The sequence below is a fragment of the Choloepus didactylus genome, chromosome 5 (genome assembly GCF_015220235.1).
Source record: "Choloepus didactylus isolate mChoDid1 chromosome 5, mChoDid1.pri, whole genome shotgun sequence".
NCBI lineage: Eukaryota > Metazoa > Chordata > Mammalia > Pilosa > Megalonychidae > Choloepus > Choloepus didactylus.
In genome coordinates this window covers 63,995,626-64,019,391 of record NC_051311.1, presented here as the reverse complement: position 1 = coordinate 64,019,391, position 23,766 = coordinate 63,995,626, and the positions used below count along the sequence as shown (strand labels likewise).

General features: G+C 47.8%; 1 protein-coding gene across 1 annotated transcript in view; it reads right to left on the bottom strand.

The window, feature by feature from the left end:
• Nucleotides 1-22,006: 22,006 nt before the first annotated feature.
• The window catches only part of RBM28 (RNA binding motif protein 28), a 110,589-nt gene continuing 108,829 nt past the window's right edge, over nucleotides 22,007-23,766 (bottom strand). The window contains exon 20 of the mRNA XM_037836234.1: nucleotides 22,007-22,518. The gene's annotated coding sequence lies outside the window, so the exon portion shown is untranslated. The remainder of the gene's footprint in view (nucleotides 22,519-23,766) is intronic.

The following is a 23,766-nucleotide window of genomic DNA, read 5'->3' as shown; positions in this document are numbered from 1 at the left end:
CTCCACCAACCTGAGTTGGACACTGTAATCTCAGCAATCAGACTGGGAGGCAATAGAACCTCTGCCAATAACCCATTTCATGACCTCAAGGAAGTTGTTCTTTTCTGGGTATCATTTTCCTCATGTGGAAATTTAGAGTTGGATGAGCTGACCTGTCCACTTTATCATTCTCCAGTTCTGTATTTTTTTAAATTTCAGTCTGATACTGTCTGAAACGTTACTAGTTGCCAAGACTAGTATCTTTCTACCTCTATTTATCTACCTATTTACCTCTCCATCCTCCCGTTCACCCATCCATCCAGCCAGCCAGCCAGCCATCCAGCCAGCCGTCCAACCATCCATTCTCCCATCCACCCTCTTATCCATCCATCCAGTCAGCCATCCATCCATCCATCCATCCATCCATCCATCCATCCATCCATTCTCCCATCCACCCTCTTATCCATCCATCCAGTCAGCCAGCCAGCCAGCCAGCCATTCTCCCATCCATCCTCCTATCCATCCATCCATTTTACTTCTGTCTCATTCAAAAGGGAGCTGAGGCAGCTGAAATAGTGTGTGGGACTGAGCAGTTTGTCTCCCCACCCATGTATCCTGAGGTGGCTCCCAAAGATGCTGGCCATCCCTTGTCCAGGGCAAAGTAGAGTGACTCCCCGAGCCTGAAGGAGAAGAGGGGATGGGAGCCAAAGCCAGGGGCTTCTCAAAGGCACCAGAGCCCAAGTCTATGGGCTGCCCCCTTCCCTCCACATTCCACAACATAACCCCTCATCCACATACACCTTCTAGCAGCCAGTGTTTGAGGCTTGGGGCTTCAGGGATTGTACCCCGTGAGCCTGCTATCCCAGGTCACAGCCACCCTGGCTCTGTAGGCCTCATGGCCAAAGTGTGGACTGCTCCCCTGGGCCCGAATGCAGCCCAGAGCTGATGTGGGACCCCGGGACTAAGGATCCAGAAGACACAGGCAAGTCATTCACTGTTCCAATCTCAGAATCTGCACCAATAAAATGGGAATCATAACATCTGTGTCTCCTGCCTCAGTGGATTGTTGGAAGGATGAACCGAGAACAACATGTATGAAAGTGCCTGGTGAATGGAAAAGTGCTATGCAAATATGAGGTGCCGTTACCCAACATTCATTCATTTCACAAGCACTCGTTCTGCCAAGAACTGTGCTGGGAGGTGGAAAGACAGGAATGAAAGATGCAATCTGTTCTCAAGGAGTTCTCGTTCTAGCAGACGAGACAGACAAATAAACAAATGATTACAATAGGGTATGGTGAGTGCTGTAATAGGGGCTAGTCGAGAGTAAGACAGGAGCACTGGAGAGACTCCGTCCCTATCCTGGAGTGTTGGGGATAGCTCCCTGCAAGAGGTGGCATCCCTGAAGAAGGAACAGAATTTAGCCAGAAGAAAAGAGAGGGGAGGGTGTGTTCCAGGCAGAGGGATGTGCAGGTTCAAAGGCATGGTGAAGCGAGAGAGCTCAGAGAGGTCCCTCTCTGCTGACACTGTCTAAGACCAAGAAACTGCCAGACTCACCCCTGGTCACAGCACGCAAATCAGGACTCCATGGAAACTCCTCCCCTCTGCACAGCGTGCAAGAATATGCACACACGAGACACTCAGACACAGATACACGCAAAAACATACTCAGACACATGCAGGTGCTGAAATTTATGATCCTGCCCTGAGTTTCCCAAATACACATTGAAAGGCACACACTCACAAACACACATGAAAAATTTAAGGTCTTGCTCTCTCAGAATTTGCCAACACCAAACAAAGGCTGTCGTAGCACATACACCCCAGAACTGTCTCTCCCTCCACCTATTACCCCGACTCGCCTGGAGTCACCTGAGGCCCCCTCAGCCAGTCAGCTGTCCCAGTAATTTGCAACATAATACTCAGGGCTTGGGAAGAATTAGCAGCCATTGTGCTGTGCTTTGCAAACCTCCCCCTCCCTACCCCCAATTCTTTTTTTTTTTCCTCTGGAGAACACTGAGCAGTAAAGGCTAATTTACGAAGTCCCTAAAGATTTGAACTTTCCGCAGAATTGGCTGCAGCTTCCAGTGGCTTAGAGTCTAATTTGAGTGGAGCAGAAGCCATGAGCTGGACTCAGAGGGGAGGGGAGGGAAGACGCCACAGCTGGGAGCCACGCAAACAGCCTTCCTCCCCGCAGTGGGGCTGAGACAGGACACCTGGAGTGTGTCTGTGTTGGGGATGAAGGAGGTGACACAGGCATGGGAGGAGAATCCGAAGGTCAGGGGGCCAGAGGGGTCAGGGTCTCTGTGGCTAGTCACCACCCATCATTGCTAACATCCTAACCAAGCCCAGGAAACTACCCCAGTGCTGGAGGCCCCTCACGGTGTTCTCTTCACCCTTGCTCCTTCCTGCCCAAGGTCACAAGATCTATTCCAGCTTAAGTCTACTGTGCCCCTCATGGGATCGTCTCATGCCAAGGGCCCTACACCTGCCCTTGGGGTCAAACATTCACATCCCCACCCAGCAAGCACTGCGGGAGGATCAAAGCTGGAATCCTCAAGAGCCCCTTAAGACAGCATATGACAAACTTCCTGCCCAGACTCGGCAGAAGGAGCGGGGCCAAGGAGGCAATTTAGCAGGAGTGGAGGGTGGAGGAGAACAGCCCTGCAAGGTCAGACCCTGCCGGGATAACCAAACTCGGGTGGCACCTGGAAGACACAGGCTCCGTTCCTCCCTGGCCTGGGGTCAGCCTCAGCAGCTGGCCCCAGTGCCCCAGTCCCCAGCCCCCAGCCACCTGCCTGCCTGCCTTTGCCCTGGCTTCAGCTGCTCTCTCGTAGGCCTTGATTGTTAGGCTTCTTTTGAATATTAATTCCATTCAGCAGTTCTTTTCCAATTTGCATACAAAGCACAGTGGCGGTTCGCAGATTTAGTTTTCTGTCTGCTGAGTCCCCTTTGATACCACCGTGAACTTTATTCATCTGGACCCCTTTCATGACATTTTTCTTTTAAACTCATTTCTCTAGGCAAAGACTAAAGTGTACTATGTTTTTTCTGTGAAGAAAGGTTATGTCGAGTAAACTTGTCAACAGTTTGCAGGGAAGCATTTAGCCGACTTGCCAGCAGGAGTTCTTTTTTTTGCGCACGGGATTGATGAATGTTGATTGTTTGTCTCCTGCATCCTCCCTGCCCACTGTGAAATGTGGATCCCGCAGAGGGCAGGTTCCCTGCTGACTGTGACTGCCCTGGGAAGGCTGGGGGCTCTGAACTGCCTAAAGGGACAGGCGGGGGAAAGGCATGGTCCAGCGAGGTAATGCAGTTTAAACCTGTGGGCTCTCATCCTCAACACTGGCTGCACTTCGCAATCTCTACCCGGTGAGTTTTAAGTCTGTTTGCTGAGGGTCAGGTCCCATCCCTAGAGATTGATCCATGGTGGTGCCCAGGAAGATCTCTGGGTGATTCCAAGGCGACTCAGGGTGGAGAGCTTCTGTCACTTGTGTCAGGTCTCTGTGAGCTAAAGCAGCCCCAGGGCGAGGGCTGACAGACAACCCAGCACGGGCCATGGGCTCTCCACCTTGTCTGCTCCCTAAAGCACCTGGGCAGCTTTTAAGAAAAACAGACACCTGGCACCAAGCCCAGTGACTCTGATGTGGACACCAGGAGCCTCTAATGTGCAGCCAGGATGAAAACCACCAGGACAGGGAACAGAGCCCTGGCTTCTCACTCAGACCAACCAGGGCAAGAATTGCGGGGTTGCTGGGCGACTTTGGGCAGGTTAATTAACCTCTCTGAGCTTCAAGGTTCTCATTTCCAACATCTGAATGATGTTACCCACCTTGCAGGGCTGACTGCATCTGGCTCACATGCGGGCTTCCTCTCCCCTCCCTGCTCAGCCTGGATTAACTGGCTCAATAATCATCCTTTGTCAAAAGGGCAAATTTACTACCAGTTATCAATTACGTTACTAACAAAAATTAAAAGGTGCTGCCTTTGGGGACATGGAAAAGAGGGTGTCCAGGTCTGTCTGTCTTCCCAGTCTTTGGGAAGTGTCTTGACAGAACTCCTTTCTTTTATCTCATACAATCCCATTTCAGGATATTGGCACTTTTGAATCAAACGTCAGTTAATTAAACTCTACCCAAAACTCACAAGGGGAACTCTTTGCATATATTTGTCTTGATGGTAAAGAAATGAATTTTTTGTGTTGAAAAAAATCACGTGTTGTATCATAAATACGAAGCAACTTGGCTCAGGGAATGAGCTTCAAACTTAAAGTCAAATCACGAGGTTTCTGGACCATTTGTGTGCCTTTGGCCAATGCCCTTCACCTCTCCCAGCCTCCACTGGCTCGTGGGAATTTTAGATGGAGCTTCTAGAAAGTAGAATTGAAAACATTGCTGCTACTCCTGCTTTTCCTCCTCCTCCTCCTCCTACTACTAACAACTACTACTAACTACTACCACTAACTACGCCTACTAGCTACTAGTACCACCCCCACCACAGCTATGCAACTCCATAGCCTGATGCCCACAAAAGCCAGCAGAAGGGTGCGGTTTCCCAGCACTGCGGGTATGACTGACGGGCACTAAAAAGAATCTCCTTTTCCCAAGCGTGCCCTTCCAGCAAACTTTCTGAACCTGCTATTTCTACTGCACTCCGCTAGGTATGGAGAGGGATGAAGATCAAATAGGTATGGATGCTGCCTGCCTGCTCAAATTGATTGTGTTTTGAAAGTTCAGATAAATCATGCATGCAACTAACTCTATCACACCATAGAAAGGAGATCCAGCTGGGGGGCAGGCAGGCTTTCTAGAGGAGGTGGCATTTCAACTACACCTTAAGGAGGAGCAGAGTTTGGCTGGTCGAGGAGGAAATGCCCAAAGTCAGGGATGCCAGGGAGCCCAGTATGTGAGCAGCAAGGGGTTTGAGAAAATAGGGCAGACAGGGGTCCCTTCGTGGAGGCCTTGGATTATTTTTAGTATATTTCTAGACATGAAATTGGTGATTAACGGGTTCTCCAGAAAGGATGCTCCAGTGTACACATCCCAGGCAGTAAGGTGCCAGCAGCCTAATCCGGACATGAGGGAGGAGGAGGGGCAGGGGATGCGGGGTGGGGCGGGTTTGTCATCTAACGCAATATTTACTGATCACTGGGCTGGGTGGGGGTGGGTTGCAGAGGTGAACGGGACACATGCCTGCCCTTGGGAAATTCAGTCTACTGGGGGAGATGGACTACAGACCAACAGTGGCCACAGAATCTCCCAGCTCCCAACCTGGGCAAACCTGGGACTCCCTTGAGAGCTACAAGCAGGGTTCTGAGCTAGAAAGAGACTGCCCTTTCTGCGTTCACCCTCTTTAAGGCACCTCATTCACTTCTGCAGAGTGATTCAGACGGTTCTATCAGCTGTCCTCAGGTCCCCAATCAGGGGGTGCAGTTATTACCCGGGCTCTCCAGGAGACAGAGTTTCCTGGCTCCCCATTGGTTGACTCCACTGTCTGCCACATCCTCGTTCCGTCTGCTTTCCTTCAGCACCTGAGGACTGCCCAAGGTGCCTGGAGGGACCCGCCCACCTCTCTGCAAGTGGTGCAGCTGTACCTTCACAGATCTGCAGGTGGGAGAACGATAACTGGGGCTCTCGTCTGCACAACAGATATCCAAGACCTTAAAATATGCATACCTGTTGACCCAGCTTTTAGAAAGTGTCCTAAGGAAATAAGCATGAATATTCGCAGAGATTTATCTACAAGATTATACAAGAGAACACTGCTTGTGAGAGGAAAAAAGTCATGGAAGAAAGAAAAAGTTATGCACAAAAATAGAAGACACTGGTGACTTTAAGTAGTGGAATTACAAAAAATATATAAATTATCTTCTCTGGAGGTTTTCTACAAGAAATGCTCATTACTTGTCTAATCAGAATTAAAAGACACTACATTTTTAGAAGTATCTCCCCAGGCACTGGCCAATGACTCTTGTCTGTGACAAGCCCTGGCAGGAGTTGGGCACTGGGTTCTGAGTTCCGGGTGCTGCTGAGAGCAAGGCTAGCCCAGGAGGGTCCTCCAGAGCTCCTGGGCACTGGGAAAAGCTGCTCAGCCATGCCTTCCTCCACAGGGGGCCGGGCAGCAATGCCACTTTCGCAACGGGCTGCACAAGAAATGTGCTTGGCGGCCTTTCCTGGGTCCTTGGCAAACAGATCTTCCAACTCCTAGACCTCATTACAGGCCACGATGGGACAAACTAGGACTTGGGCCCAACGGTTGTGCAAATGCAGGATGGGTGGATTTTCTGATCACTGCCCTTCCACTCAGCCGAGCATGCACATTTGAAAGCCTTCCCTCCCTGACGGCTCAGCCCGTGCAAACCACACACCTTCAAAGAGGCTCCAGACCAACGCCACGTGCAGTGTGCTGGGAATGCACCCGCTCTAATTAGTAATTCACTTTTGAGGTGTGCCTACTGAGAGCTTTACTTGTAATAATAACCCAAAAGATCCTCACAATCACCTTGCCAGGGGGTGCCGTAATGCTATCATTGAGGAAATGGAAGCAGACAGCATGTAAGTGACTCACCCAAAATCACATACAAACAAACGGCAGAGCCAAGATTCAAACCCAGACAGTGGGGCCTCGGGGGCAGCCCTCCAAGATACCATGCCATAAGCTTCCAGTAGACGATTTGAGGTCATGTGGTGTTTCCGTGGTGATTTTGAGTTGTTTCCAGATGTTCTCCTGGAAGATGTGATTTTCCCAAGGGTATAAACTGCGCCTTTCCCGTCCATGGTACCACAGATACCCAGTGCAGTGATGTGTAGTCTGGGCACCTGAAGCCGACCTTCTTTACTTCTCTAAGTGCAGGAGAGGTGGGTGTGTCCTCGTGGAGCTAGAAGTTTGTCTATGCAACCTCCTTAGGGACAAACATTGGTCTGGAGACCAGGATAGCCTTAGGATGTGTTAAGGCCAACAAGGCTCCGGCTTCAGGAGGGCTCAAGGCTCCTTGCTGCTTCCCCACAGCATCTTTCCAAATGCCTGTCCAGCCCCTGGTGCCTGGGGAGGATGAAGCTTTACAAAGGATTATGTCCCAAGACCTTCCACTCCAATAGGGAAGGGGATCCAGTGAGAGAAAGAGGTGCTACCCAAAAGGTGAGCCTACTGGAATCGATCTCTTGACTGATTTCTTTCTTTGGGGTTTTTAGGCTGGATTCCAACCCAGGATGTAAGAGGCTGTCACCGAAGTCTGGGAAGATCAGCCCAAAAATATTAACAGGGGTTATCTCAGCGTGGTGGGATTAGGGATGACTTTTTTCATGGCTTTGCTTCCCTGCCTTTTTTAATTTTCTGCAGTGAACATGATTATTTGGGCAATTACGTAATTAAAGGGAAGGAAAAGTAACTGTTCTCGCTCTGTTCCTCACAGGTCTCTTCTCAACCATATGTAGTCTACTAACCACCAAGGTGCCCTCTATTTCATGTGACTTCCTCCAAAGCACCTCTTCTCACCAGCAAATTCCCATCCTCACTCTCTCCTTCCAGATCCTCCACTGCACACTAATCTAACAAAATCTTGCAGATTACAAAGCATTTCCCAGGCCTAAACCCGCTGGCCCCAAACTCCGATTTCAAGAAAAGTTGTCCTTTGTGTCTTTGCAGATGATGGCTGAATCCGTACTGCCAAGCCAGGTCCCTCCCCCGGACTTCAGCCCCGATTAACTGCTGGGCATCAGCAAGCGGATCCCACGCAACCCTGTTCACCAGCACATTAGTCCCACACTTCCCCCTCCCTTCCGCATTCAGTTGCCTCCCCAGTTTCCTTGTCTCTGCCAGCTGCACCATCACTTAGTTTTAAGCAGCAAAGTTTATTGAAATATGACTCCTTTGTCTTCCTAAGGTAGATCATTCCATTCACAGAGCTGCTGTACTTTTCTTCAAAATGTCTTTTGGATCTTTCCTTCCTCTTTCTCCCTACTCTACCCTCACTGAGCTCCTGAACCACTGCTGAGGTCCGAGACTACGTCTGACTCATTTTTGCCTCTCCAGCATCCAGCATAGTGCTCAGCACATAGTAGACCCTCAGTGTATGCTTCTTGGTTGAATGAATGAATACATGAATGAATGGGTGGATAAATAACCTCTTATAATTTGTCTCCCTACTTTCAGTTTTTTTCCCTTATGATCCTCCCTATATTTCTCTGCCTGTTGAATTTTCCAGAATGGTGATTGACCATGTGAAGCCCCTCTGGTGCCTCTAATTGCCCTCCACTGGGCACTGACAGTCAAGACCCTTCAAGACCCAGCCCCTCTTTACTTTTCTAGAATGTGTCCTCTTGATCCCTGAGGCACTGCTCCAGCTGACCTGGCCCCTCAGTATCCTCTCCTATGGCTCTAGTCTGATTGCTCTTTGTTCTTCTTTGTTTAATGACTTAGCATCCTGCGCTGAGGCTTACTGTTGCCTAATTTTTTCATGACTTGAATGTAGTGTCCACTCTGGTGGTGGACCGATGGCAGCAATGGCCCCAGACTGTTCATGCCTAACTATATTGCTGCTTTTTGTTAGTCCCCTCCCACGGTGACTCTGGGGTTGGCCATATGACTTGCTTTGGTCAGTGGGAAAACAGCAAATGCGATGCGAGCAGAGACTTGAAAAGTACTTGCATGCTGGGGCTTGCCCTCTTGCTGCTCTTGGGAACTCTGCAACTACCACCATGTAAACAAGCCCAGGCTGGGCCAGTCACCCTTGTCATCCCAGCTGAGGGCCCACCAACCTCCTGATATGAGAGTAAGCTCACAAGCCTCCAGAGACCTCCAAATGACTGTAGTCACTGAGCGAGCCCAGCCACAACCAGCAGAACAACTGCCCAGCTGAGCCCAGCCCAAATTGCTGACCCACAGAATTACAAGCTACTTAAAGGGCTGCTGATTTAAGCCACTAAGTTTTGGGGACAGTTTGTTACATTGCTCACTAAATCTATAAGACTATGAGGCCACCTTTGGATGCTCCCCAGGTACACCTACAGACATCCTGACGGAGGTATGAAAACATCCATTAAAATCTTTGGTTTATTTCTCACTATTTTGTTTAGGAAGGTCCAGAGTGGGAAAGGGAGTAGGGGGTTGGGACAAAAGAGATGAGGGGAAGGGAGGAAAGAGAAAACAGTTCTACATAACCAGCACAGATTCTTCCTGGGGAGTGGACCCCCAAAGCCCAGCCAGGAGAGTGGCCAGACTGAAGCACCACAAGTGGCCTGGCTACAGGGGGCAGCATCATTTGTCCAAGAAACCACTGGATTCCTTCACTTATCTGCTCCCACACACAGACACACACACTGGTAAGGACCAGGGCATGGCCCTTAACTGTCTACTTCCCAAAGACAAGTCCCTTGGCTTTCTCATTTTCATAATGCCCACTGACTCTAGCATTCAATAAATGTCTGTGGAACTGATGCACAGCAAAGCTGATGGACCACCACATGACGGACCATCAAGCCAAAATCCTCACCTTATTAGTTAGCCCAGTGCTCTACTCTTTTAAAAGAACCAGCTTGGGGCCTGGGGGAACAAAATCTAGCATACTTGGTAACCTTACATTTTCAGAAGCTGAGTCTTTAGACAGTGGGGACACCCAGATGTGGGGAGCAGTCCTCTGTAAGAGAGAGTAGGTATGAGAGGGTCAGTGTTTAGTTATGCTGAGTCTGTCCACCTCCCACCCCTTCTCCACTAGAAGGCATATTAGAAGCTCACAGTCTGAGCCAGAGTGGCCCAGGTGAAGCCAAACAAAGTTGGGTTTTTCAGGAGGTGAATTAATTAATTAATTAAGAACAAAATGATCAGGCAGAACTAGAGAAATTCAAGAACAGGTTGGAGCCAAGAGAGATGAAGAACCTCATGTGTGGGTGTGAGTCCCGTGGAAGACATGTGGCCTCCTGGGGAGCATCTGTCCATCTGGGGCACTGCCTTGGGGCCTGGCTCCCTGGTCCTGCTCTGGCTCTCAGGGCTTTGTCAACCTGCAACTTTCTCCCCCACCGATCAGAAATGTGTTAGCAAGAAGTCAGTGTCATGTATTTATGAGGCAACTATTCCAGAGACATTTATTGAGTGTTGGCCAGGTGCCAGGTCCTGTTGACGACTAGGAATACAAGCATTTGCTTGAAGCTTCATCATTTAACAGTTTATGGAGCCCTTACTATGTCTCATACCCTGGTCTGGAACTGGACAAATCCAGTGTTGGCCCTCATGAAACTTACATTCTCATGATGGAGACAAAAAATTGACAAATCAGCAACTAACCAACAGATTGATTGATTATCAATTACAGTTTTTGATTGGTGTTGTGCAGAAATCAACAGGGTGCTCTGATAGACCATAACAGGAAGAACATCAACATTAGCAGAGCAATGACCCTTTGTGCATCTGTCATGAATTGACGGAGCCCCTATTGTGCATCAGGTGCTGGGCCAGGAGAGGGAATACTGAGGTGAATGAGCAGCAGCCTTGCCCCTAATAGGCCACGTCCACACCGAAAGAGCCAATTTAGTCCACAGAGAAAAAGACAAAAAATTAACAAGAATTCTGAGAAATAATACACCAATTATTTGACTGAGTTGTCCGGTTGCTTCTTGGCCCTCTCTATAGGCCTGTGTCAGACCCCAGCTCCCTGGGTGGAAAGGCATGTTTCACACATGAGTTGCAGCTTGGGATCACCTAAAATCGGAGTGGGGATTTAACTTTGGCCTGCCCTTCCTCTCTCTCCACAGGGCACCATTAGTCCCTTGGAAAAGCGCAGGGCTTTCTGAAGCTAGAGTAGAGGGTAACTCTCCAGTGTCATCAGTTCAGAACTGCAGGGGCCGTGTCAACAGTGAACTGTGGCACCCAATGGCTCGGGTGTAGAATGATGGCATTCCTCATACCTGGAAGAAGGAAATGTATGTAAAGATGAGGACAGACTAGGTGACCAAAACCAGGCTCTGGCCCAACTCTATCACCAACTTGCAAGTCCCTTGACCACTGTGAACCTCAGGCTCCCATTTGTAAAATAGAAATAATAATACCTACTCCACCCCTTTCTGTGGGTTGCCGTCAAAATCAAATGAGATCATGAGAGTCCTTCCAAAAATAAAAAGCATTATTTGAATCCAAAGTTTTATCAAGTTTAGAGCTGGAATTACTTTTTTATTAATTGTGTAGCTTGTCAGGGTTCAAAGAAAAATAATTTAAGTTTTACTCTTTAATAATAAAGTCAAACATATCAAAAATCTGATAATACACCATTGTCGAGTGTAGCAAGCACTTTTTGTTGTCCACCCAAGAGCCACATCTTCTCTCCTTCTTCCCAGCTCACAGAACCCAATCCTCTCAGGTGATGACCCAACTTTCCCTGATCTCAGGGAAAGGAAGCTCCTACCCCAGCCTCATGGGAAGAATTATGATTGATTCTAAGTCATTCATGACAATCGCATTCCGTTTTGCCAGCATAGGGTCTAGGGATGGCACATGTCCCAGTTCTGGCCAATGAGAAAATAAGGGTAACCCTGACTTCCCTTCCCCTACTAGAAAAAAATAATTTCACAAAGAGAAAACCTTTTGCCTCTGCCCCAACCTTCCTATGGGAGTGGGTCCTGGAATAAGGACACGATGTTCAAAGGGGTAGCATCTAATGGCAACTATGCGGCAATAAGCACAAGGACACGATGGAAGAAAGGCAGACCAGAGAGAGCAAGATTCTTGATAATGCCTCTGAGCTCCTGCACCTGCCCACCTCCAGGCTTCTGGTTATAAGAAACAACTAAATGCTGTTAAGGCTTAAGACGCTGTTATGGGAAGCCATACATATATGTAAATTGGCACAGTCTCTAAGGAATGTAAGTTGACAGTATATTTCTATTTTGAATGCACAGGCCCTTTGACATGGCAGTTCATATCGGAATATCTCCACAGATATCCAAATGCTCAAATCAGTATATTTAAATATTAATTATAACATGCTTTGTACCATCCATCCAAAAGGGCTAGTTAGATTATGGTGCATCCATGAAATGAAATATGTACTGACTTTAAAAAGATCGGTGCAGCTCTATGCATACTGATAATAAAGATATTTTCACTAGCTGTATTAAGTAAAATGTGAGGTTAATAAAGGTCAAAGCTGGAGATTTGTGATGCCAAATTTGCTTGTAAATTTATTAGAGATTTGAAATTTTCCAAAATGAAGAAATTCAAAGACAAGGTACAGGAACAGTGGGGTGAACAGTGTGACATCATTTGTATGTGTGCAGTTTTTGTTTTTGTTTTCAAAGAAAATACACACATGAAGGATAAAAAAGACTATCTCTGGAAGGAAATGCCAGAAATTGCCAACAACAGTTACTTCTGGGGAGAGAAGGAGGATTGAGCAGAGGCTTTCTCATCCTCCTTTGTCCCTTTTGAAACTTTTTAACCCTGTCATCTACTATTTATTTTAAAAAATAAAATAGTGTTTAAAAATCAATGAAATGCAAAAATAGGTAATGGAAAAAATAACAGACAAACATGAAGTCCACATCCTTGCAAAGTGGTCTCAGAAGCTGCTTGATGTTCTGGCAATCACCCCATGCCCCAGTCCGCCCCATGGCCCCAAAGGTGATGCTGAGACAAGCAAGCTCGAGGCCTCTGTAAAAAAAGCCATCTTATAGAGTCAAGTTACAAAGATGTAGACAAGGAAAGCTTTAAACAGCACCAAGTGCTACAGGCTTTGTATAGAGGGAAAATCTCATCATTTCTGTGGGTTGTAAAAGACTTCTCTTTAAAAATTAATCCTGGAGATCTAAGATGGTGGCATAGAGAGGAGTGGAAGCTAGTTAGTCCCCCTGGAACAACTAATAAACAACCAGGAACAACTAGTAAATAATCCGGAATAACTGCGGGGGGACAAACGTGACTGTCCACTCACCATATACCAACCTGAATTGGGAGGAATGCCTGAGATCTCCCCACAAAATCTTTAAGTAAAAACTGCAGATCCAAGCCGGGAGCCACCTCCCCCCATGGTCCAAGCTGCAAAGCCTCGTGGTGCTAGAGAGCAGCTCTCTCCAAGCAAGTGAATACAGCTCAGCTAAGCTCCAACTGGGATATTAATTAACAAACGTGGACTGCTCGATACAAACTATGGATCCCCAACAAGCAGACAGAGGCTTTGGGTAAAGACTGACCTTGGAGAGCCAGAAGGTGGCCATGGACTGGCCCTGAAGGGGGCTTTCTGTCCCTGTTTCAGCTCAGTGGAGAAAGCCTCAGCCATTTTCAGTTCCCAGTGCTCTGACTCAGACAAGGCTGGAGATAGCACAGGCAGAGAGAGCGAGTATTCAAATGCTGATGACCTCTCCCTATGGAGTCATCTTCCCAGTGAGGAGGGAGGTGGGGCCTGGCTCTACTACCTGCCTTCCATTCAGAACCAGACCCCAGAGCCTGGGGGAAACAGCCACAGGCCACACCTCCTTACACCAGTCTGGAGTTACAGGCTGACAGATGCCACCTGCTGGGCAGAAAAGCACAGTGACCTGAGGCCTCACAGGTTGCACCAATTTTCTAAGACACACCCTCAGGGAAACCAGATACTGAATAGTTCTTCCTTCTGGGACCAGAGCCCGTTTTGGTCTGGGAAAACCTGACTGGGGTAACCAAGAAAACCATTCCTAGACAACAGAAAACTACAACCTACACTAAGAAAAATGAAATTATGGCCCAGTCAAAGGAACAAACTTACACTTCAACTGAGATTCAGGAATTTAAACAACTAATATTAAGTCAATTCAAAACGTTAAGGGAAGATATGGCAAAAGAGTTAACCGTATAATGAAAACACTGGGCATACATAAGGTAGAAACTGAAAGTTCGAAAAAACAACTGACAGAATCCATGGAAATGAAAGGCACAACACAAGAGATGAAAGACACAATGGAGACATACAACAGCAGATATCAAGAGGCAGAAGAAAACACTCAGGAACTAGAGAACAAGACACCTGAAAGCCTACACACAAAAGAACAGTTAGAGAAAAGAATGGAAAAATATGAGCAATGTCTCCAGGAACTTAAGGACAAAATGAAAAGCAGGAATGTACATGTCATTGGTGTCCCAGAAGGAGAAGAGAAGGGAAAAGGGGCAGAAGCAATAATGGAAATAATCAATGAAAATTTCCCATCACTTAAGAAAGTCATAAAATTACAGATCCAAGAAGCACAGCGCACCCCAAACAGAATAGATCTGAATAGGCCTACGCCAAGGCACTTAATAATCAGATTATCAAATGTCAAAGATAAAAAGAGAATCCTGAAAGCAGCAAGAGAAAAGCAATCCATCACATACAAAGGAAGCTTGATAAGACTGTGCAGATTTCTCAATAGAAACCATGGAGGGAAGAAGGAAGTGGGGTGATATATTTAAGATACTGAAAGAGAAAAACGACCAACCAGGAACCCTATATCTGGCAAAACTGTCCTTCAAATATGAGGGAGAGTTTAAAATATTCTCAGACAAACAGACAATGACAGAGTTTGTGAACAAGATACCTGCTCTACAGGAAACACTAAAGGAAGCACTGCAGACAGAAAGGAAAAGACAGGAGTGAGAGGTTTGAAAACAATTTGGGGAGATAGTAGCACAGCAATGTAAGTACACTGAACAAAAATGACTATGAGCATGGTTGAAAGAGAAAGGTTGGGACCATGTGGGACACCAGAACAAAAGATGAAGGATAAAGACTGGGACTGTGTAACTCAGGGAAATCTAGGGTGCTCAAAGATTGTAATAAAAGGTATAAATATGTTTTTACATGAGGTAGAACAAATGAATGTCAACATTGCAAGCTGTTAAAAATAGGGTGGGATTGGGGGGAAATACAGTCAATGCAAACTAGAGACTATGGTTAATGGAAATATCATATTATGCTTCCTTTAATATAGCAAAGGCAATATAGCAAAGCTAAATGCATATGGGGGGGTGGATAGCGGAAGGGTATGGGACTCTTGGCATTGGTGATGCCCAACTCTTAATTCTACTTTAGGTTAATGATATCTTTTGTTTTGTCACTTTGTAGCTGTCATGTTTTTTTTTCTCTTTCTCTTCTTTTTCTTTTGTCTCTCTGCCTTCTTTGACTCTTCCTCCTTCTTTGTGGAAGAAGTGGAAATGTCCTTACATAGGTAGTGGTGATGGTGCTGAATACATAAATACATGACTATACAGGAAACCAATGATTGTTTACTTAGGTCAGACTGTATGGTGTGTGAACAAAACCGTCTTAAAAGAAATGGGCTGATGAAGACAACTTGAGGGCACTATATTGAGTGAAATAAGACAGACACATAAAGACAAATATTGCAAGGCCTCACTGATGTGAACTAATTATAATATGTAAACTCATAGACATGAAATATAAGTTACCAGGATATAGGATGAGGCTAAAGAATGGGGAGCAGTTGCTTATTGTGAGCAAAATGTTCAACTAGGGTAAACTTAAACATTTGGAAATGAACAGAGGTGATGGTAGCATGTTGTAAGAATAGCTATCTGTGCTGAAAGGAGCATGAATGTGGTGGGAAGGGGAAGCTTAGAGTCACGTTTGTCACCAGAAGGAAAGTTGGAGGTTAAAAGATGGGAATGTATTAAACAGTGAATCTTGTGGTGGACAATGTCCATGATTAACTATACATGAACCAGAACAAATGTATGACACTATAACTAGAAGTTAATAATAGAGAGGCATATAGGAAAAAAATATATACCTATTGCAAACTATGTACTACAGTTAGTAGTATTTTAACATTCTTTCATCAACAGTAACAAATGTACTATACCAAAACTATGAATCAATGATGGAGTCGGGGGTGGTTAGGGGTATGGGAGGATTTGAGTTTCCTTTTTTTGTCTTTATTTCTTTTCTGGAGTAATGAAAATGTTCTTAAAATTGAAAAAAATTGATTGTGGTGATGGATGCACAGCTGTACGATGGTACCATGGGCAATTGATTGTACACTTTGGATCTTTGGATAGTTGTATGGTATGTGAACAATCTCTCTCTCTCTCTCTGTCTCTCTCTCTGTCTCTGTCTCTCTCTCTATATATATATATATTACATATATATATAAATTAATCCCATTGTAGACATTTTTTAAAAGCATAAAAGCACAAAGAAGAGATTAAAAATCATTCTTCATTTCATCCCAGTGATGACTACATTATATTTCGGTGTGGGTAGGTTTGAATCTGTGCACATATGTTAAGGAAATACTAACCATACCATTTTGTAACCTGATTATTTTCCAGTTTACTAAATATAATTATTTTTCCTACATCACTAAATATTATTTTACAACATAATTTTCAATGGCTGTATATTGCACTAATGTGTAGGTTTTCAATAAACTTACCAATTTTCTATGTTGGACATTTAGTTGGGTTCACCCTTTTTGGGTGATATAATTATCACCCAAATTTTATGAATTATAAATCATATTCAATGCAAATAGCCCAATTTATTTTCTTAGTTCCTTCCTTTTTTTTCCTTCCTTCAATAAATACTCATTAATTAAGAGCAAAACAAGTAGGTTCAAACAAAGCAACTGTAAAAAACATTTTTTAGCCATTTGGAGGAAATTGAATTTCATGATGTCTTGTGGTTATGTAGGAATTCTTCCTTATTTTTTAGAGATGCATGATGAAGCATCTAGGGATAAAATGTCATGCTGTCTGTAAAAGGAAATGCTTTGTGCTGGGCTCTGGGCTAAAAGCTAGAGATAAGAGATACAGCAGTGAACAAAACACTGGATCTATCGCTGTGGAGCACAGCCATTGGGGAGCCTGTTTCCATTAGGAAGTCTCAAGTGACATAGAATGGGTGCCCCAGGACCTGAGTGAGCCTGGCTTTCCCTGTGCCTGGCACTGTGACGGTAACAGGACTTAAAAAGTGGACAACCTGACTTCTGCCTTCCACTAACAATCCAAGGGAGAGGATGAAACAGCCTACCCAACTCAGTGGGTTGGAGGTGGGGGAGTTGGTGCGAGAAGTTAACAGGGACAAGCTCTCTCAGTGAGGGAGCAAGAACCCAGTGGAACTGGGAGGGTCTCTTGGAGACGAGATTGGTGAGCTCTCCCATATCCCCAGGAAGGGACCAGAAGGAATAAAGGCCTGAAGGAGCTAAGGGGCAGTGGGGGGGGGGGGGGCTCCCCTGGAGCAGCAGTTGGCAAACGTTTTCTGTAAAAGGCCAGGTGGTAAATATTTTAGGCTTTGCCGGCCAAGAAGCAAAATGGAGGATGTATTATATAGGTACTTACATGGCAAGAGAGAAAATTTTCCACAATTTTTTTAGTGCAAAATTCAAAACTTTATTTGTGGACATCAAAATTTAAATTTCATATAATTTTCACATCATGAGAAATGTATTTTTCCCAGTCATTTAAAAATATGAAAACAATCTTTAGTTTGCAAGCGGTACCAAAAGAGGCAGTGGCAGGACTGGGTCCACTGGAGTAGTCCACAGACCAGCCCCCTTACATGATGGGCTGGTTCTTAACTGAATGGTTGATTTGCAGAGCTGCTCTGCCCTGTGGTGACTGGAAGAGGTTGATCTAGGTGTTGGCCAGGATAGAGCTCTGGTTCCAGCTGTCAGCCTCTAACTTCCGGGACACCCACTGGGTGCAGGTGTAAAAGAGGGCAAGACTGTTGGAAACACTGTCCACTTTGCATCCCTTTTGCCTGGCGTACAGAATCATTCCATGGATGTTTATAAAGTCACGGGGTTTCCATTGCTCTCTAGGGAACTCTGGGTCATTTGGAGAGGAAGCACATGTCCTGTGAGGTTGTCAGGCATATGTCTAAGCATCAGTTACTAATGTAACCCCACTGCTTGTTTTTGGTAATGCTAATGTTATGTTCCCCCCCAGCCCCCACTGGTGCCTCTGAGGGTGGCAGGGCAGCAGCATACCAAAGGGATGTGCTGTGAGATTCCAGAGGCAGCCTGGGCACGTGAGACATGGGGCAGTTGGCCAGGGCCTTAAGAGAGTCAAGACAGGCAAAGGAAAAGAGGAGCGGCTGGTGTTGGAATGAAGGATTCTGGGACGGTCATGGAGACCTGGCTGGAGCCTGCAGCAGAGATTATAGCCTACAAGGCAACATCCTTTCCTTAGTGAATGAAGGTTTCTTCGGTGGACACTTTGACTTTGTACCAGCTCTGAGAACCCTCACTCCCGCTTCCTGCCACAATGTGGGTCAGGTGTATTTTTTCTTTTAAATCACATCAGATGAACAGTGCTAATGTGTCATTCATTCTTGTGAGCATCAAAATAAAGAAATATATTCATATTCCATATATATAGTTGAGGGTGGAGGTTCCTGGTGCGCTCTGAGCGCCCCTCAAAGCGCAGTGCCCTGTCCTCTTAGAGGCCTCGGGAGCAAGCAGCACTGCGCCTAGCTTTGGAGGCAGACTCCTTCTTCATTGGGAGACGTGTGTCTCCCGGGGGTGCCAACCCAAGACCACCCGCCCCAAGCACGCCAGAACGGGAGCGGCAGATGAGGGCGCCCGCATCCCGGATGGGCACCCGGCTCGTGGCGACCGCTCCCTCGAACGCCCGGGGCGCCCAGTGCCTTGGTGTCTGGGCGCCACGGCCTCAGCAGCTGGGCGGAGACGCAGGTGGCGGCCGCCGGGCCCCGCTGGCCCTGCCGTCAGCGCGCCAGTGGGGGACCCGCGACACTCTTGGGGAATCTCCTCACTCCCACCGCGTCCCCGGTAGTGCTCCGCGCTGCACGAAGGCACTGGTCCCGAGAGGCGGATCTTTGCGCCACAGCAGCGCCGGGACCTCTGGCGGGTACCTCGAGGATTTCTTATGTCGGCTGCCGTCCCCCAAAGCTTCGGGACGAACAAGGGTGCGCGTGTGGCTCCTGGCGCAGCGGAGTCCCTCTCGAGGTCGCCGCCACACAGGCGCGCACACCCGCCCGGGGTCCGCAGCAGCCTGGCCGGGGTCGAAGCTGTCCCGCAAGACGGGGCGGGGGCTGGCGCTTGGGGTGCGCCGGGGCCTGCCGCGGCAGTTGCGTAAGTTCTGCTCTGGCGGCTATAAGAGGGGCAGGCAGGCATGGAGCCCGGGAGGAATCGCGGCGCCAGCAGCTGCGAGGTAAGGCCCGGGCGCGCCCCTCTCTCCTTTTCCGCTGGTCCTCCTTGGCAGGCCATAGCAAACCCCTCTCCGACCGCAGGGAAACCGAGGCAAGTGTGGAGCAGGGCGGGCGACTTGGTTCTGGACTGTGGTAGCTTTGCACCGACTTGTAGCCAGAAGGAAAGCGGATGGGAGCTGGGGAAAATTGGCTTGTGGGCTGGGCTGCAGCGGTGCCCACCAGGCAGGAATCTGTGCTTGCAGTGCTCGCAGAGACCGTCAGAGACGCCAGCCCCAGCTGGGCTAAGATGCTCCGGAAATTGCCTTGAGCACATCTCCAAAGATCAGGGTACCTTGGAGGGGATACAGTTTGGGCTGGAGATGGGACACAAGTGCAAGAGTTCAGTTTCAAAAAACTAGATATAGCCTTGCTCTGCGGATAAAAACTCAGGCATGGTTTCCATGGGGGGCTCACCTCTGCATGCAAGGTATGAGGACAAGGACCAGGACGATGATGGAGTAGAGGTTGGGAGAAATACTGCCAGGAAGAACCCAGATCTCAGAGAATTTGAGCCCGGTCTCACTACATCTGGCCTCAGAGCAGCACAAATTGCCTCTGACAGGATGGATAAAATGGGGTTTCTCCTAGAGCACAGAACAGACATCGTGGGAAAGGGCTGTTACCCACACGTTGCTCTCTGTTACCTCCTCTAAAGACACACTGTTGGCAGGTGGGCTCCAAGCCAGTCCTACCAAGCCCACCCATAGCCTTCCTTCTCTAGGGTGCTTGGTTTAGGTTTCATTTAAAGGTGGTGGCACTTTGGAAAAGTGACCCTTGAAATACAGTTAGATCCAAGTGAGACAAGTGGCCTGGTTGTCATTTGGGAATAGCAGCTTTGGCGAGGAGGACATTAGTTTCTGCTGGAAAGGTGGCCTTCAGGGGAGGCGGGGCAGCGACGAGTTTATGTGCTGTCAGTGAAAAGTGGGCTTGCTGGTGCCATCCCAAGAGCACAAGTTCGCCGACTATCCTTTGCAGTGCAGGAATAGACCCCTGTCCTCTCTTGTGTTCATTCTGTAGAGTCTGGAAGTGGGCACACTGGGGAGAGGGCTCCCCAGTCTCATTCCCACCAAGGTGGTCTGTAGAACGAAACACCCAAGGAGGGCAGCTTTTAACAACCTGGTCTCCCCATTCCAACACCCTCATGAATGGAAAGGCCACGCTGATCATTTTTCTCGTTTAGGCAGGGCGGGGGGAGAGGGCAAGAGAAAAACAGCTGATACTTTTAGGTTCTTTCCTTTTTCAAGCAATTGAAGACATCGGGCTGAAGGGAATGTTTCCATGTTGGCCAAAGGAGCGTCCTTCTCATATTTTGTACATTGTATGCCCAAAATAACTCTTCTTGGTATTTGGGGGAAATAGTTTCCTCCCCCTCCGTTCCAGGAAATGGCTCCGAATGCCAAGGACAGAGCCAGGGAGATTGCAGTGAATTCCTGCCCGGCAGCCCCAGGCGTGTCTGAGTGGCTAAAGCAGGGTGGCAGAAGTGGCCACCTGGGAGAGCTCTCCTTGCAGCACTCGGGCCATTGCCCTCCGCCCCAGGCTGGATGTGACCCAGGGAGGACATGAGGGTCAGGGAGAGAGAAGGGGTCTCCAGGGAGGTAGAGTCCCCATGACGTGTGCATCCTTGCACAGCATGTGTGTGACTTAATGGAAAATCGAGCCCAATTCTCTGGCAGTCAGTCAATTGGGAGACCCCGTCCTTACCGGGGTAGGATTCTAGTGGCTGAGGCTGCATTCTGGCCTGCCAGCAGAGATCCCTGAAATTCTTTTTTGAACACGCAAGCTGTCTCAGAGAAAAAGGGAGATGACCGCTCTGTTTGCATTCTGCTTTATAGCAACCCATCTGATGCCTGGGTGCCCAGAATCCTTTACTCTTACTACCTGCTTGAACTCAGATGTGCCTTGCTTCTCAGCAAACTGCATTTTGCAGTCTCTCCTGCTCAGTTTGTTGGCAGTCTGGAATGGAAGCTATAATCAGCATCAATGCTGACATTTCACTGATACCATTTAAGATTCAGTCTTCTATGCACACACTGCTTTTATATTCTGGGGTCTCTCAGGCTGGGGGGACAGGGCAGACAGAAGGGGCAGGAGGGGCAGGAGTCAGGCTCAGGAATAGGTCCGAGGCAGGGAGCCCCTGGGGACATCAGTCAAGGTGGAGCTCAGGAAGCTGAAGGGAACCCAGGTCTGCACGGATGTCAGGGGACATGAAGGAGGTGCAGCAAGGAGACTGAGGCCTCCATGAGAGGGAGACCTGGACACTAAAGCATGTCCTGTCTTTATTAAGAAAGCTTAGGAATCCTTGCTGGGCAAAGGTGAATTCTAAGATTTACCTTCAAGATGGGAGCAGGTGAGCCATCAAAGAGGCTGGTTAACCTGGTAGAGAATAAAGACCTGGGATGGAAAGGATTTCACTTACTCATTAAATGTGACAGGCCCTGGGTAGGTGCTGGGATACGTGGCATGGCCAGAGCTCCTGCACTGGCAGATATCACAGATCATTGATTGTGACCCCCTCTGAGCCTGGATGGAGCTTCCGATTCCTGTCACGCAGTGCTCCACGGAGCCACCGCCGACTGATAAGAGGACACGGGAGTTGAAACCCATTTGCTGTCCCTGAGAGGGTCAGATCTAAGGGTAGTTTCTGATGAACATGAAGTCTATAAACCCTCACACCCACACCCCGGTTACTAGTTAAGCATGCTAATATGATTTCTCTAATGAGGCTCTCAGTTGCAAATAAGAGGAAAACCACTCATGCTAGCTCAGTGTTTTCCAAACTGTATATTGTGACCAACATTGCAAAAACAAGAACCAAGATGCTCAGAGTAAGGGTATATTTTATTTCTTGATACTTGTTTCACTTATATGTGTCTCTATATGTCTCCTGGGTGTATGCACAAAGTTGAAAGCTACGCAATGAGTATAAATGGAAGAGAGTATTTCATGCTGGAGCCTCCTGATGACCCAGAACCAGACAGAAGGTCAGGAACCAGAGCCGTGACTGTCTCCTTCCCTCAGGGGGTGTGTGGACTCACACATAGGGGCAGTGAGAAGGCAGAGGTGGGGCGGGGCCTGCGTAGAGCAGAGCTTTGAGCTGCTGAGTGGGGCTGGCCTGGGGAGCCAGCTAAGGCTGAGAAGAGGTGGAGTCAGAGAGCGTGAAATTGTAGTGGGGTCGATGGTGCCGTTATGTGAGCCTCTCCCGCTGGCCTTGAGCCTGTTTTCTGTGATTACCTTTCATTGCTCAGTGCTGCCCCGGGGGGCTCCATTTTCTGGCTTTTCTCTTTTCTTCTCCAGTGCATCCATGGCAGGGGATGATGGTAGAGATGATGGGGAATGGCAGGGTCTTCATTAAAGGAGAAGGAGGGCAGCTTGAGACCCTGAGGGTGAGCAGAGAAGAGTGGGTGGTGAGGGAGACTGCAGCAGCGTGGAGGGCGGTGTCCTGGGGAGCGTGCACACTCTCCGATGCTCCCTGGCCTCCCCTGACCGGCACCCCTTCTCCCCCTCCAGGCTGTGCTTGAACAAATTCAAGAGACATGGTGGTGTATCAACGTTTCAGCGGTTCATCTTTAACTCTTAGAAAATGACAATTCCTAAATGTTCAAAACCACTTTGTAAAGTTCTGGAAAGAAAAGGCTTTGTGGCCCAGGCAGACAGCTGGCAGCAGACTTTCTCCCTCCTCCCGCTCTGCTCTCTCCACTCTCTCCTGCCAGCAGCTCCACCCCGGGCTCCCAGTCTACATCTGCAGCCCCTTTTTTCTGAACTCAGACTCCATTTCCATCTGTCAGTTGAACAGGTTTGCCTGAAGATCCCCCAGAACTAGCAAATCTGTGTGCCCAAAGCCACGTCATTCCTAAGCCTCTCCTGGTGTCTCTCCCAATTTCTGTCTCCACCTTTCTAGTTGCCTAGGCTGAAAACATTAGCCTGGAAGTTGTCAGAGCTCTTCACTTCCACAGAGGGAAGTCTCACCTCCTCACCTGGCACTCACAGCCCTCACTGTTCCCAACCCACCCCCTCCCCAGCCCCATCGCCCGTCTCACCTCTTGTGCCAACTCCAGCCACAGTCTCCTGAACCCTGTGCCCTTCATCAGGACTGCCCTCTCCTCCACCTTCGCAAACCCAGTCCCACCCCATTCTCAGCCCCTTGTCAGATGCTGCCACAGCTCTGGTTCCTTAGCTGGAAGTACTGGTGATGGCAGCTAATATTCATCTATTAAATTATTAATACTATTTATTGGAGTTGGCTATATGCTGAGCACAGTTGGCACTTTACATGCATTATCTCATCTCATCCACATAAAGGCCAAGTGTGGGAACTGTGATTCATGTCATCCTCACTTTCCAGATGAGAAAACTGAGTCTCAGAGACGTTTAACTTTCCCAAGGTCCTCCTCCAACTCAAATATGGTTCTGCTTAACTCTAGAGTCCATAATTTTAAGCCTCGTGACTCTGGCCCCTGAGTTACCCAAGGCAATTTAATCTGTTAAAATATTCTTCTTTGCATTGTAGTTAATTGTATAAATATCTGATTCTTAAACCAATTCCTTAAAAGCAGTTTTATTCTTTACTTTTATTTTCAACAAATAATGTATGTAAGTAGCCTGCAAAGTCATATACTGTGGCATAC